Source organism: Pseudophryne corroboree, chromosome 2 (assembly GCF_028390025.1).
Source record: "Pseudophryne corroboree isolate aPseCor3 chromosome 2, aPseCor3.hap2, whole genome shotgun sequence".
Taxonomy (NCBI): Eukaryota; Metazoa; Chordata; class Amphibia; order Anura; family Myobatrachidae; genus Pseudophryne; species Pseudophryne corroboree.
Window position 1 is genome coordinate 168,124,155 of NC_086445.1, and position 16,873 is coordinate 168,141,027.

Consider the following 16,873-nt stretch of genomic DNA (forward strand, 5'->3'; position numbering starts at 1 on the left):
GTTCTGCTGCTGCTTTCTTCATAACGTGTTTGCAACAAGCATAAGGTACTTAATAGAGAGCGCTTAAATTCCAATCACATTTATTAGATATATTAAAAAGTAAATATAGATAAAAATATTCACATTTATATACATAAATTTATGCATGTATGGCACTTAAAAAAAGCTGAAAGATACCTCAATTGATACTGATAAACTGTATGGCTCCAAAGTATTCTTAAAGTTCATAAATGTATAGGCAGTCCATAGCCATATATTATGTATCTTAGTAGGCTAGTTTGGCCAGAATTACTTGATATCCAGTTATTTATATATCCTAGGAATTCTTTGTGTATAAGGATATATACACTGACTATAGCAAATTTGCTGTTATTGAGAGTCCAGATATTTAAATGGATACAAAAGCTGCAGTCATTAGATCCTAAATATCCTGATGTGTGCACTCACCAGGACCCGGTATTAACCATTTGCCGCTCTACTTCACTTTTATACTGCTGGCGTAGTATGGGGTTTATACAAATTACAGTGACCGGTAAGGTCAGTGCAATGTCTTCACCTCACCTCGCCGCAGGCTGGAACGTGATGCTTCTTATTGAATGGAGCGGCCGACGACTGTGGCTATACACCGCAAGCTGTATCTTTAGCCGGAACAAAGCTGGATATGTGGTCTCAGTCTGCTCGAGCCAGAACAAACCAAATGTGGTAGGACAGCCCCCGGCTGAGATCACCTGTCATACAGCTGTGATGCGCCCGTGTGTAGCTGGATATCTGGAACAGGTGGAAGCCAACAGTCCAAAACAATCAGTTTACTCTGAGCACCAGTGCCAGTTTCCTTAACATGTTTCTCTGTTATAGCATTAGAACGGTTTCATCAGAAGGTAACAAGATCTGTCACATGTGGATGAGGAGGATGAAGAAAGCAGTCAGCAAGCAGAGGATTTAGAGACATCTGGCGACACTTGGAGTACAGCTGTAGGGAGGCAGGTAAGGCAAGACCTCATAAATAGTTATTTTTAAGGTAAGTATGTTGTGCTTCTTTCATTTGTTGTGTAAGCCTAAATATATTTAGATAATTTGTAATTAAAAATACATTACTCAGTCTCTCTCTCCTTGAGACATACGAACATACCCTTGCTTTATGCAAAACAAATGCAGCATGTGTATTGTGTTAAATTAAATTGACAAAACATTAGATTGAGTCACATGCATGAATTCTGGATAAATGACATAAATTATAAATGAAATTTATTTAAAACACACATAATCCTGATAGTAATTGAATGTTATTTACTTCATGAATGTGTTACGTCCTAATGTAAAACTTTGCCACATTTAGGGGTATATGCAATTGCGGTTGAATTGCCGAAAATGTCAAAAAATTGGTCAATTCGACACAAAAACCTGTCAAATTTGATTCGACAATGTAATACAGTACTTTTCGACAAATCTCTTGTTTCATTTCCGACTTTTGGCAATTCGACTTTTTTTAAATTCGACATGTCTGCAATGTTAAAATGCAGCTTTTCGACAAAAGTATATTCAATTGAAGAATGTCGATTCGACAACAGTGCTTTTCGACAGTCATTTCGACAATTTCATTCCGCCTCATTTTCCTGTAGTGATCTAATAAAAAAAATTTAAAACATGATTTTTTTTTTGTGCTTTTTGTTTTTATTATTGCTAATAGCATATCTATTTATATTAGAAGGAATTATCTACTTGGTTTGTCCTTAGGAGCCACAAGTATTATTTAATCGATTTTTTTTAATTTTTTTTAATTTTTTACGAACTACAATAATATGGGGAGATCAGTGCATGTTTTTAGGTTGGAAGGAGTGTTAAAATTCCTTAAAAAAATTTGCGTGGGGTCCACCCTCTTAAGCATAACCAGCCTCGGGCTCTTTGAGCCGGTCCTGGTTGTAAAAATACGGGGGGGGGGGGGGAAATGGCAGGGGTTCCCCCGTATTTTAACAACCAGTACCGGGCTCTGCGTCCGGTCCTGGTGCAAAAAATACGGGGGACAAGACGTAGGGGTCCGCCATATTTTTCACACGAGCACCGGGCTCCACTAGCCAGAGAGATAATGCCACAGCCGGGGGACACTTTTATATAGGTCCCTGCGGCCGTGGCATTTAAATCCCCAATTAGTCACCCCTGGAGGAGTGGGGACCCCTTAAATCAAGGGGTCCCCCTTCCCTCCAGCCACCCAAGGGCCAGGGGTGAAGCCTGAGGCTGTCCAAGGACGGCGGATGGGGGGCTGATAGCCATGTGTCCAAAAAAAATATTATTTTTTGTAGCAGAACTACAAGTCCCAGCAAGCCTCCCCCGCAAGCTGATACTTGGAGAACCACAAGTACCAGCATGCACGGAGGAAACGGGCCAGCTGGTACCTGTAGTTCTACTACAAAAAAAATACCCAAATAAAAACAGTACACACACACACCGTGACATACATACTTACCTACGTTGACACGAAGAGTCGGTCCCCTTCTCCTGATCAGTTATTTATTGAATGTCGAATTCGGGTCCCGGCGGGAGGGTTTCGACTGTCGAATTGTGTCGAATTAAAAAAAGGTCGAATTCCAGCCGGAATTCGACCGCAATTGCATATACCCCCTAATATCTTATCCTTGAGGAATACATGTGTCACTATGTGTGGCACTTCATCGGATTTAAGGGACACAAACTTCGTCTCATCCAAAATAATTTATTTAGTTATGTTTGCTGGAGGAAACCTGCAGATTTGTAAGTGAATACACCGTTTTCAACATATATCCATTATTACATACACTTTTTGTTTAAAAAAATATTTCCAATTACTTTGATTCTAAAACATGATGCAGAACCAGATTACTCCTTTTTACCACACACAAACACGGCAGAACAATAATGTCAATCATTTTGCAAAATAATTATCTAAATTTGTTTCAAACATATTAGGACATTTTTATAACACAATAGTGTTATTATTGTAATGTCGTCTAGAGAAGAAATGTTAAAGTTAAAATTCACATTGTAAGTTGTATTGGTCATGGATTAATCTGCATGGCTGCCAATTAGTCTGCCTGCAGGATATGAGAGTGATTGGAATCAAGAAATATTCATTAAATAATCAAATCAAGTGGTATTGTTTCTGCATGCTAAGATCAATGTGCAGCTCAAAGAACATTTTCCTCCTCCTTTGTATTTTTTTGATCAATAATAATTGTGATGTTAAAAATCCTTTTGTTTGTAACAGTTCGAATTAATGATGTTGAAAAAATTGTCAAGGTGCTAAGTGTTTATAGCCCTCCAATGGCGGCACTCCAGGGTTCAAGAAAAAATGACACAAGTCGGCTGTTTAGGCCTAAACAGCCGACTTGTGTCATTTTTTCTTGAACCCTGGAGTGCCGCCATATGAGGGCTATATTACGTGGAGCCGTGCAGGTTTACATGAGGAAGGCACCGGGTGCAGTATGAGATTTATGTCAGCGGAGTGCCGGAGTTGGAGAAATAAAAAAAAAAAAATATATATATATATATATATATATATATTTCAGACAATCATACACTTACTAACTGTGTTTTTTTTCTTCTCATAACAGAAATCGGGATCTATATGTTTTATGTTTTTTTGGGTGGTTGCTTGAACTGGCCTTTGCCTTCACCACTGTTGTGTTGGCGTGCTCTGGTGGAGCGCCTTTGTGGTGAGGACACTGGTGATATAATTGGAGTAGTCGTACCAGAACTGCTGCTTGGTTGCTGCTGCTGTTTGGATCTGAGTGTTTCATTGATGTTAGTGAGGGTGGCATTGAGTTCACGTGTTGCAGCATTTTGAGTTTCTAAAATTCTGGTGATAGATTAGATTAATTGAGTATTTGATTGTTTTCTAATATGTTGATATAGCTTTGCTGTTGTCTGTGCTGTTCTCCATTATGCGTTGTAAGTTGCACATGACGTGTAATGTCTGCACTCATGATTTCCATGGTATTGCCAATTCTCGTGGTTGGTTCATTTTGTCGGCTGATATTTCGGCTGATTCTTCTGAGGTGAGATGGTAGGCTAGCAAAAATTTGGGTCTGCCTACGCAGGCAATCTTGATTAGTGGCCAGCTATGTAACCCAACTGTCCCAAAACGCTTGATCAGGGCCTTGTGCTACTGGTGTTGTTGGGCTGTGTTGTGGTGGTGGTGTGTGTTGCTGTGGTGGTGTACTCACAGGTGCTGGGGGGCTGTTTCCTTCAATTACTGGCTGCATTTGTAAAATGATTGTCTCATCCATGTCACTGTGTTGCGTAGGGATACTGGTACCAGTACTAGAATCTGGAATTGAAAACATTTTTGACGTTAGTTATCCATATGTTTGAAATTTTTATCCAAAGCAATAAACATGGAACACATGTATTTGAATGGTGATTTCAGATATCCAGCATAGCAACATCATCACTCATAACTTAAATACATACATATGCCTGTTTGTGGCAAATGTGTCTGGTTACTTCATTGTGAAAGCAAGCATATGAGTTGTATGGTAGATCAGACATACTCCACCATAAAAACACATTTTAAAGCATAATGTGTTGCCTTTTTTAGTGTCTAAACCAAAAACATAGTAATGTTTTAGCATGTTGGTGGCAATGTTAGATCACACACATGTTAAACTGAGGATTACTACCTTACTATTTGAAAAGCTTACACATGTGTTTGTTGCAGGATCTTCCACACAATCTGCTACTGTATGGCTGAAGTGGCCATACATATCTTTACTGGATGTAGTCAAGGCCATTTTGCTAGGGTTCCATTTGATGTTTTAGTCACCGGTAAGTATGGCTGATTTTGGTGGGTTTCGAGTTAATGAGTGTAATTAAATGGATTATTACGAGATGACTTTTTTTTAATTTTATTTTTTATATATGTTACTCACAATCAAGATGAGGGGAGTATGGTTGGCGTCTTGGAGGTGTGTCCAAAATTTGGATTGGTGGGACCGAAGAAACTACAGACAATCTTCATGGCGGGGTAGCCTGCTGTGGTTGGGACTGGACATCGGACCTTGCTTTCTTTGTTGGCACGTGTTTTTTTTGTGTGTGGTTCAGGAGTCTGCCTTCTGCTGCTCCAGACTTCTTTTGATGGACCTAGTATTTAAAGTGTAAAATTGGTATGGCCATTCCTTTACAAACATAACCTGTACTACAATGAACACTTTACCTGCTTCCGCAGCATCATCATCAGAGGTCATGGGACTGACTGTAGGATGACCAGTAGTGCTTTTTTTCCAACACTGTAAATGATGAAACAAATAAAAACTCATTTAATCATGCTATTGTTAAAACCACCCATTATGTTTATAAACATTACATCTTTAAAAATTGTGTATTTTTTTTAATCCAAAAAAATTAAGCCTAAAAAAGAAAAAAAATGCAAAAAAACACACACATTAACACATCAATATTGCCCAATAGCCATATGCACTATGGAAAGTGCAAAACAGGAAATAATGTACAGGACAGAGACATAGGACACAATTACAAATACATACACTAACAAGCCAAAACACACACATCTTGCTTTTCTTATCTAATGTAATTAATGAAAGATGCAATATAGAAAATGCTCTGTGATGTGTCACTACAAACACACTAGCACAATATCACCAAAAAAATAAGTAAAGCATTGTATAAAATTCATAACCATCATAATAGTAAGGTAACTAAGTCTGCAGTGTTGTGTCAGGGTACAAATACAGCCTCAAACTGAAACAACAAATAGTGGGTTTGGCTTAAACATGATTAAATTCAGTCCTAATGAAATTGCACATGAAACTGGCTTCAAAGTGACTTTGCACTACTCCAGCCTCTAACATGTCATCCACTGTTTTGGGAACATTGCACATGGATAACTGAAATAAAAAACATAGTCCAACTTTAAAACGCTAAAATGTGCTAAAGGAAAAAAATATTGCTGTACAATTCAATGACACACCAAGTCAAAACTACACATGGAAAATGTACTGTTAAAATACCCCAGACATACAATAAAGTACTGTTACATTGGCTTTTGAAGAAAACATTATCCAGAACGGTGTATTTGCTGACGCACACTTGAAAATGGGAGTAATGTGCAACATCACATGACACACATTTCCAAAAAACATTAAGACATAAGTAATGTAATAGAATGTGAGGGGGGAAAAAACACATGCTCACCATCCTTCCTGGTCCTATCGGAATCACGGACATGGGTTGCACACGCTACTTCAGGAGGTATTAAACTCCACATGGGCTCCTCCATAGTCCAGATATCTGGCAATAAAGGGCTGTCCACCACCGGTTTTGCGAGCCGACTTCGCCTCCTTGGCAATTTTGGACTTGACATGGCGCTTTGTCATAGTACCGTTTGCGGCACGTGTCCTCCGTCCGCTTGACCACCCCCTCACTATATACAGCAGCAACAACTTTCGCCCACAACACCGTCGTCTTCCGTGTTGGCACCTTAGCGGACTCAGGGCCAAATAGCTGCCGCTGATACTTCATCAGCTCCTGCACCATTGCCACATTTTCAGCATAACTAAACTTTACACTCTGCCCAGTCTTAGTAGTGATGCGTGGCTGCGGAGCTGTCTGACTGTCACTATCACTGTCGCTTGAGGTTGCTGCAGCAACCTCATCCATCTCCTCCACCTCCCTAACCTCACTCTCATTCACCTCCTCCACCTGACCAACGTCCTCCCCCTCACTCACACTCTCCACCTCACTCACCTCAGCCACCTGAGTCAGACATAATTGTGTGGTTAAACAATTAACACAGAAAAATAAGACAAACACACTCCACTGCACTGCACAACACACACACACACACACACACACACACACACACACACACACTGACAAGGGACTATTATGAAAAAAAACTAGGACAAAAAAAGAGACCAAACCCCCAAAAAAACAAGACTACAAAAATGACAAGACTACTTTCAAACACAATACTACACTCAGAAATCGATAACAAAACTCCTCACCAAACCAACTACTCACCAACCTCCACAGCACAACCTCTCTCCTCACCACTAACTAAACCCACGAGGTGTGGACGGTTTGGGGCGTATTTATATGGTTGCGCACAGACACTCCTACATCGGAAACACAACCAATCACGAACGTGGATGAAAATCGAAACTAAAAGTGCAAATGCGGCCGTTGTTGGTAAAAAAAAACCTGCTGCGTTTAACATTGAAAATAATCTAGTATAAACAACAAAAACACGAACGCAAACGTCATTGACGGCCGTAAATGGTCCAAAAAAAGACTGCCATCGACATCGGAAAATACGAAAACCAATAACTTGACAGCTTCGTAAATTAGCGTATATATAGATTCAAAAAGTTGCATGAAAATGCACCCGATAAAGAGTTTAAACTCTACACAAACCGACTCAAACACGAATATTGGTAAATAAACCCCATTGAGTCTACTTTGGGCTGTTCTGCTGTGCCTCTCAGGCATTTGTTCTCCATAATTTTAGTACTTGCCATGTGGCTGAAACCCTCTCTTTATGGCTTGCACACAGGGAGAACATGTCGGAAGACTTTCACCACATTCGGACAGAGTACTCGGACGACAACCTTGAGTTCAACAGTATATTTGATTTGGTCTTGGGGGGACTGAATTAAATCGTGAAGGCGATTGGGAATAAAACTGTAGAGGACATCGGTCTGCCACAACCAAATATGATGCGGCATTCCTCTGAGAGACATCATATTATTGGTCATACAACAGATTGTAACTGACAAAGCAAAACTAAATTTAGAACGGCGAATGGTCTGACAGTGTTTTGTCTAGTATTCGTAAGTCTGTTTGAAAACTTTTTTTCTGGAGGAATAGGAAAGACATTTCTGATTAATTTGACACTGGCTAAAGTTTAGTCCTATGGACACATTGCGCTTGCTGTGGCTTCTTCCAGCATAGTGGCTACTCTTCAGGAAGGTGGTAGAAAGGCCCATGCCACGTTTAAATTTACTAATTAAACATCTGCAATGAACACACTGCTGTTTTGCAACATGTTGAAACAGAGCTACACTGCCAGATTCTTTAACAAAAAGAAGTGCTGCGTGGTAAGAGTACAGTGTCGCACATCTGCTGAATCTCTAGCTAGAACACTCATTTCTCTGACGTCCTAGTGGATGCTGGGAACTCCGCAAGGACCATGGGGAATAGACTGCTCCGCAGGAGACTGGGCACAATTAAAGAAAGATTCAGGACTATCTGGTGTGCACTGGCTCCTCCCCCTATGACCCTCCTCCAGACCTCAGTTAAGATTTCTGTGCCCGGCCGAGCTGGATGCACACTAGGAGGCTCTCCTGAGCTCCTAGAAAGAAAGTATATTTTAGGTTTTTTATTTTACAGTGAGACCTGCTGGCAACAGGCTCACTGCAACGAGGGACTAAGGGGAGAAGAAGCGAACCTACCTAACTGGTGGTAGCTTGGGCTTCTTAGGCTACTGGACACCATTAGCTCCAGAGGGATCGCACACAGGACCCGACCTCGTCGTCCGGTCCCGGAGCCGCGCCGCCGTCCCCCTTACAGAGCCAGAAGCAAGAAGTGTCCGGAAAATCGGCGGCTGAAGACTTCTGTCTTCTCCAAGGTAGCGCACAGCACTGCAGCTGTGCGCCATTGCTCCTCATGCACACCACACACTCCGGTCACTGATGGGTGCAGGGCGCTGGGGGGGGCGCCCTGTGCAGCAATATTAACACCTTGGCTGGCAAAACTGACACCATATATAGCCCTAGAGGTTATATAGGTGTAAATTACCCCTGCCAGATTTACACAAACAGCGGGAGAAAGCCTGCCGAAAAAGGGGCGGAGCCATCTTCCTCAGCACACTGGCGCCATTTTCCCTCACAGCTCCGCTGGAAGGATCGCTCCCTGGCTCTCTCCCCTGCAGTCCTGCACTACAGAAAGGGTAAAAAAGAGAGGGGGGGCAATAAATTTAGGCGCAGTATATATAATACAAGCAGCTATAGGGGAAAACACTCTGTATAGTGATATCCCTGTGTTATATAGCGCTCTGGTGTGTGCTGGCATACTCTCCCTCTGTCTCCCCAAAGGGCTTTGTGGGGTCCTGTCCTCTGTCAGAGCATTCCCTGTGTGTGTGCTGTGTGTCGGTACTGCTGTGTCGACATGTATGATGAGGATAATGATGTGGAGGCAGAGCAAATGCCTGTGAATGTGATGTCACCCCCTGCGGGGTCGACACCTGTGTGGATGGACTTATGGAAGGAATACGTGACAGTGTCAGCTCCTTACATAAAAGGTTTGACGACATAGGACAGCCGGCTACTCAGCTTGTGCCTGTCCAAGCGTCTCAAATGTCATCAGGGGCTTTAAAACGCCCGCTACCTCAGATGGCAGACACAGATGTTGACACGGATACCGACTCCAGTGTCGACGACGATGAGACTAGTGTACCTTCCAATAGGGCCACCCGTTACATGATTGAGGCAATGAAAAATGTATTACACGAGTGGAGCTCCTGCCTTACGCCCGAATAAACTGCCATTCTGCTGCTCCTTAGTGATTTTGGGGACCCCCCTTTATCAGCTGGGGTATACCTGTATCGGGCAGTGAGGTCCGCGGAGCCGGCGGGTGTCCCCTACACCCGTGCGGGTTGCGGCCTTCTGTCCCAGGTGAAGCCGGGACCTCCGTCTCGCTGCTGCCCCGGAGGAGGAGGCCTTGGGTGGCTGGAGTTCGCCAGAGGGGGTGCCCCCCACCACATCGGGATTCTACTCCCTGCGGGACGCTTCACTTTGTTCCTCGGTGGGAGGTGAGTGTTGCCCGCTGCCCCCTTGCCTCGGATGGAGGCCCGCGGGACGCCGTCGTTGCGCTGAGGGGAGCCGAAGGCGGGAGGACTGTGCCGCTTTCCCCAGCCGAGACTACTCCGCCCGCTTACCGCCCGGATTGGCGGGTCCCGACCTGGGCGAGCACGGCCACTGCACCCGTCCCTGACTACCCGACTGGTGACCTCCGGAGGCCTAGACGGCCGGGAGCTTCCACGGAGGTCGGGACACGGGAGGCGCCATTTTGATTACTGGCGCTGCGCCCACACTTGGACCCCTTGCAGCGGATGTGCTTCTGGCGCTGCCTGGGGAGACTTCATCAGAGCCTCTGTCCCCCGGGCGCTCTCTGGGGCCGCACCGGATACTCACTGTAAAATAAGGGGGAAAATAAAAATAAAATAAAAATAATAATAAAAATAATAAAAATAATAAAAAAATAATTATTATAGGTTCCTTAAAATCACTCTTGCTCCCCTCACCCACGCTCCAACTCCCTGTAAACATATTCTCCTTCTTTCTGCCTGCCTGGGGTTAGTGTCCGCGGAGCCGGGAGGGGCTCTAGGCCTCTCTGCGGGTTGCGGCCTACCCCACCCACTCAGACCGGGACCTCCAGCTACCAGCCGGCCGCGCTGTGGAGCATCGCAGACCCTCCGGATCCCTGCCGCGAATCGACGGTGACCGGCCCGACCCCTACTGCACTCACTGCTTTGGGTCTCGACTTGTCCTCTCAGTGCGGCCCGAGCTCCCTGAGACGGCCGCAGCTCCTCTTGAACCGGAAGCGCCTCCATCATCTTACGACTGACGACCCGATCGTTTAGGCGGCCCAGGACGCCGCATATCGTGGGGAACCTTCTCCCAGTGGACCCAGTGGCCTCATCCTTACCCTGCTCCCCACCCTCCGAGGCGGGTCCCGGTGTGCACACCTGCCGCCCTAGAAGTCTCTGCAGCACAGCCAAAAAGGAAGGGGAAAAAAAAAGGGGCCTGCAGCATCCAGCAAACCTGCAATATTGTGAGTACCCGCTGTCTCCACAGCACCTATTTCTTATCTGCACCCCTGCTCCATAGAAACCCACGACAGGAACCCAGAGTCGCCATTTTACTTTCTGGCACCCAGCCAGAGTAAAGAAAAGCCGCACTATACCACACACTCCTCACCTCTGTAAGAGCCCAGATTCTGTTTACACCACCGCCGGCACCGGCGACGGTTATGGAAGTGCTTTAATACCAACCATGAGTGACCGGGCCACTGAATAGGGGGTTGGACTGCGACCTGCCTCGACAGCGGAGCTGGCACCTGGAAAAGACGCGGTCTCAGCGTTATGACACTCGGATCCATACATCCCAGACCTATCCTTAAGACGACTTGCAAGATGATTTAACGCAAAATAATCATATACTACATGTGCCATAGCTAAATGGTTGGACTCCATATATAACACTCTGGCACCCTACCCCCAGCCCCGCGGTTGGAGGATCAGACCTGACCAGAGTACTTGCTCATTAAACGGACTGACCTGTGTCCTCCTATCAATAATTTTTCTTCCCTTTTTTTCCTTTTTTACCACCACTCCTATCCTCCCCTTTTTTTTATATATATACCACTATGTCCAAAAACAAAAAAGCAACGCAAGCTCCGACTAACTTCTTTGGCTCAAAGACTAAGGGCCCACAGAACCCCACCATGGCCGCAAGCTCCCCCCCCCTCCCCGTGTTTCTCGGAAGCGGGTATCGATCCCCAGATACAGGCGGTTATGTCGAGCCTACTGGAGGGAGTGCAGTCCGCGTTCAAACAGGAACTCTCGAACGCTATAGCTGAATTTAAATCGGATCTTACAGTTCTCGGTACCCGGACGGACGCTTTGGAAACAAAGACAGACGATCTCTGCCGCTCCCAACACCGCATTGACAGTGAACTCGCTAGATTGCACGAGGAAATGGAGACCCTCAAGGAGCGACAAGAGGACCAAGAAAATCGCTCGCGTAGAAATAATCTTCGCATACGCGGCGTCCCAGAATCGGTCCTCGGCCCATCGCTACCAACATTCTTGAGAGAATTCTTCACACACTTGGTACCGGACCTTACGGTCGAAGAATGTCTCTGCGACAGGGCACATAGAGCACTCCGGGCAAAACCGTCTCCCGCCCAACCACCCAGGGATGTTATTGTCCGTTTCCATTACTTCCGCTCGAAGGAAAAAATTTTGTCCTCAGTTCGAGATTCATCGGAGATCCTGTTCAAAGGCACGCAGTTGCAGATTTTCCAGGACCTGGCACCCTCCACCATCCAAAAACGGCGAGACCTCCAACCGGTCACCCGGATCCTGCGACAACACCAGATCAGATATAGATGGGGATTCCCCTTCCATTTACACGTTTCGGTTAATAACTCTGTCCACTCGGTCAAGACCCTAACCCAAGGACAGGAATTGCTGGCAAAGCTAGATCTCCTCCCAACATCAGCTGAAGATGACATGGCGGCCTCATCATCTAAACCGCCACACCCTCAGCCCCCTCTTCCTGACTGGACACGGGTGACCCGACAGCGCAATGTGGACAAGGATCCTCCCTGAACTGGGGAAACCCCCCCGACGTGTATAGTGCACGAACTGACGATGCAACGCCTCCACGACTCGAAACGAGTGGGAGCAGTGGAGAACTCGACATCAGCTCAAATACCAGTATCGTAACTATCCTCGGTTAATGCTGTTATAATTAAGTTATGATTGTTTGCACCCCTGTGGTATTCCCCCCTCCCCCTTTCCCTCCCCCCCTTCTTTTTTTTCTCTTTCCTCCCCCTCCCCTCTTGCCCAATTCCCCCCCCCCCCCCTCCCCTCCCCCTCCCTATTTTTGGTTTTATGTTTGCATTTTTGTTGCTAGGACACAGTTCTCAGAGTCCTATATTATATTATGTCTGCCATAAATGTAAAATGGTTATAGCCACCCTCAGCCCTTGTGGCCCGGGAGACTCATATCCTCCCACATGGTAGCTCAGTTACCCCCCCATAATCCCTTACTGTTGTTAATAATGTTACTTATTCGATGCTTTTCCCGTGCGGCCCCTGAGTGGGACCCACAAACACAGGGATGTTTCCCCATTTGGGGTATTTCTTCTTCTTCTCTATGTTCTTCTTTCTCTCTCTTTTCTTGTGGCCTCTGCTCGACCTCCCCGCTCCTTCTCTCGCTTGGCCTGGAGGGGTGGCCTTCGCCTGGCATAAATTGTACCTTGCTGGACTATACCCGGCAAAACGCCATACTCCTCCACGTAAATAACCATGTCTCTTAAAATATTTTCGGTCAATGTAAATGGCCTGAACTCCCCTAGGAAGCGTACCGTGTTCCTGAGTGCTTGCAGACGTGAGAAAGTTGACGTAGCATTCCTACAGGAAACACACCTCACCGGTCCCCACACCCGGCTTCTGGGCAAATGGTTCTCCCAGTCCTATTTTGCCTCAGCAGACTGTAAAAAACGGGGTGTAGCCATCTTAGTTCATCGTAATATCCCGTTTATCCATTCCAGGACAGTGATAGACCCAGATGGACGGTTCCTTATGGTAATGGGTACCCTCCGTTCTAAGGCTCTCACTTTGGTCTCCGTCTACGCCCCCAATCAAGACCAATCTTTGTTTTTTGACTCTCTCTCTAAACGCCTATCACGAGAAGCACAGGGAAGCATTATCATGGGTGGCGACTTTAATACCATAATTGACCCCTTGCTAGATAGATCCAGTCCTCCGCCCCACGCTTCTATAACGACTCTCCCCCGGGCTTCCCGCACACTCACCGCCATCATGAAACTCCACGGCCTCTGTGACACTTGGCGTTCCCAAAACCCCCACATCAAAGATTTTACGCACTTCTCTGCTCCACATCAACACTACTCCAGGATTGATATGATCCACATATCCTCTGCCCTAGTGCCATTGATCTCGGATACGGGCATCACACCACTGACTTGGACGGACCACGCTGGGGTCTACCTCCTCATAGATATACACCGAGCGCCTCATAGGAAATACAAATGGCGCCTTAACGACTCGCTTCTACAACACCCTTCTGCACTAGAGGAAACTAGACTAGCGATCGCACACTATTTCACCGAAAATATGTCTCCTGACATCCCACTTAATATCCTTTGGGAAGCGCACAAAGCCACGATCCGCGGCACCTTGTTAGCAAAATCGTCGGCAATTAGGAAAAAAGCTGCACAGGAGATAGCCTCCCTCGAATCAGAAATAGCCACCTTACTATCCAAACATAAAGTATCCCCCGATCCCTCTTTACTCACTCAGATAGACTCCCTCCGGGGACAGCTAAACACCCTCCTATCCAACCGTGCGGCACTAATACTTCGGAAACTGCAACAACGCTTCTACGACAAAATGGATAAAATAGATACCCTATTAGCCAACAAACTTCGTCGTAAGCAGGCGCTGGGCGCAATAGATAAATTGTACTCGTCACAAAGGGGAACCTATACATATGACCCTGAACTGATGGCTGAAGATTTTCGCCTATTTTATAGCTCCCTTTATAACCTACCTGACCCGCCCCTGCTGTCTCCTGACGGATCTGGGGGAGTGCGCTCATACCTATCTGATACCCCCCTCCCAACCCTATCTGACAATCAATTGGAAGCCCTTAACAGTCGAATCTCGGAGGAGGAGACAATAGCCGCCATACGATCTATGCGCTCGTCGGCTGCTCCAGGGCCGGACGGTTTCACAGCCCAATATTATAAACTCTTCGCGAAGGAACTGGCACCACACCTAGCCTCCTTGTTTAACGGTATCCTCGAGGGAGCCTCCTTCCTGCCGGAGACAACCCGGGCCAACATAGTGGTAATCCCAAAGCCTGACAAAGACCCGACTAGTTGCTTAAACTACAGACCAATCTCATTACTGAATGTTGACTTGAAGATATACGCGAAAATATTAGCTAACCGTCTGGGTCCCTTGATGCCCGGCCTGGTCCACCCGGACCAGGTCGGCTTCATCCCTGGACGCCAGGCGTCTGACAACACCAGAAGGGCAATAGATCTAATATACTCAATCCAAAAACGGAAACTTCCCTCTCTCATTTTGGCTCTCGACGCGGAGAAGGCCTTTGACCGCATATCGTGGCCTTTTGCCTTCGCAGTCCTTGACAAAATGGGATTCTCCGGAAACTTTCTAGAGGGAATCAAAGCACTCTACCGCTCCCCGTCAGCCCAGGTCATGGTTAACGGTGTCTCCTCCTCCAGTTTCGGAATCACCAATGGTACCAGGCAGGGATGCCCCCTTTCCCCCTTAATTTTTGCACTAGTCATGGAGCCCCTAGCAGCAAGGATCCGTAATAACAGTGCAATCCATGGAATACCCACAGGCCTTTCCGAACACAAGATAGCGCTATATGCCGACGACGTCCTGATCTCTCTCACTGATCCAGCCCAATCTCTCCCTGCTCTTCTATCCGAGATCAATTCATACTCACAGCTCTCTGGCTATAAAATAAATGTGAACAAAACAGAGGCCCTCAACTTTTATATCCCGGCAGCTCTTAAACAGGACCTTCAAACTACCCTCCCCTGTAACTGGCATACCAAGAAAATTAAATACCTTGGTGTGTACTTGACTCACCATCACCACCAACTTTTCCAAGCAAATTATCCCCGTTTATTACAGATAATTAAGGAGGACTTGGTGGATTGGTCCAGTTATTTTATATCGTGGATAGGCAGAATCAACTCCGTTAAGATGAGCGTGCTCCCCCGACTCCTGTACTTATTTCAGACCCTCCCGATTTACGTCCCTACCTATGTCTTCAAGACCCTACAACGCCAATCCTCCCTTTTTATTTGGAACCACAAACGCCCACGAGTCAGACTTAAACTGCTCCAACGCCCCTCCAGAGGCGGCGGCCTGGGTATCCCGGACTTTAAGAAATACTTTTACGCCGCGCAACTCGCTCAATGTGCACAATGGTGCAACGAGGGCGGAACAAGGAAGGTCTGGGTGGGGATTGAGGCGGAGGAGACGGGCCTAGCCACGCTATCTTCTCTATTGTGGCTCCACCGGAACCGGCGTCCCCGTGCGGCCCTATCGCACCCTGTAGTAGGTCGCTCCCTAGCGACTTGGGACCTGACAAACAGACTGTTCAGCTTGGCCCCATACCCGTCCCCGCTAATCCCGTTGTTTCACAACCCAGCCTTTCCGCCAGGTATGAGTGGAGCCACGCATACATCTTGGCGCTCGAGTGGTATACTATATGTTAATGATATCACCTCCACAGCTACTTTCCCACAATTCACAGATATCCGTGAAGGAACAGTAATCCCCTCATCGGACTTCTTTCGCTATCTGCAAATTAGACATTTCCACTCCACCACCACCACTACCCTTCTCCACAGACATCTATCCCCCTTCGAATACATTAGCTGGAAACGCACCAACACTAAAGGCCTCATATCAGATATTTACGCCCTCCTGGACGACCTCCCCACAACATCCCGGGCCCCTCACGAATCAGCATGGGAAAAGGAACTGGGACTTACTATAGACAATGAAGACTGGGTAGATATATGGGACAATGCCGCTTCCAGCTCCATATGTGTGAGAATTAAAGAAAATATCTATAAATTACTATACCGATGGTACTATGTCCCTTCCCGTCTGCATACTATGTTCCCCGGCACCCCAGATGGATGCTGGAGGGGCTGTACGGACAGTGGTTCATTCTTACACATATGGTGGGCTTGCCCCAAAATCTATAAAATATGGGGTGAACTCATCACTTTGCTTTCGCGCCTATTTGACACCTCCATCTCCCCTGATCCCCAATACTTCTTGCTCCCCATGTCCCTTCCCACCCTCAATAGACACCAAAACAAACTATTCCGACATATAGTTTCGGCAATGACTTGCCAAATTGCCACAGACTGGAAGAACCCGACCCCCTCACCAATGCCGGTGATAATTTCCCGGATATGGTATGTCCACAAAATGGAATACATGACCGCAGTCATTCGTAACACTTCGAAGCGATTTGATAAAGTATGGTCCCCGTGGCTAATCCTGCAACAGGCT

General features: G+C 46.2%; 1 long non-coding RNA gene across 1 annotated transcript; it reads left to right on the top strand.

Annotated features, from left to right (window-relative positions):
* The first annotated feature begins 217 nt into the window (after nucleotides 1-217).
* Nucleotides 218-5,346, top strand: LOC135050608 (uncharacterized). The gene is made up of 3 exons (XR_010241695.1): nucleotides 218-984; nucleotides 4,691-4,797; nucleotides 4,909-5,346. It is a non-coding gene; the product is annotated as an uncharacterized LOC135050608 (long non-coding RNA).
* Nucleotides 5,347-16,873: the final 11,527 nt, after the last annotated feature.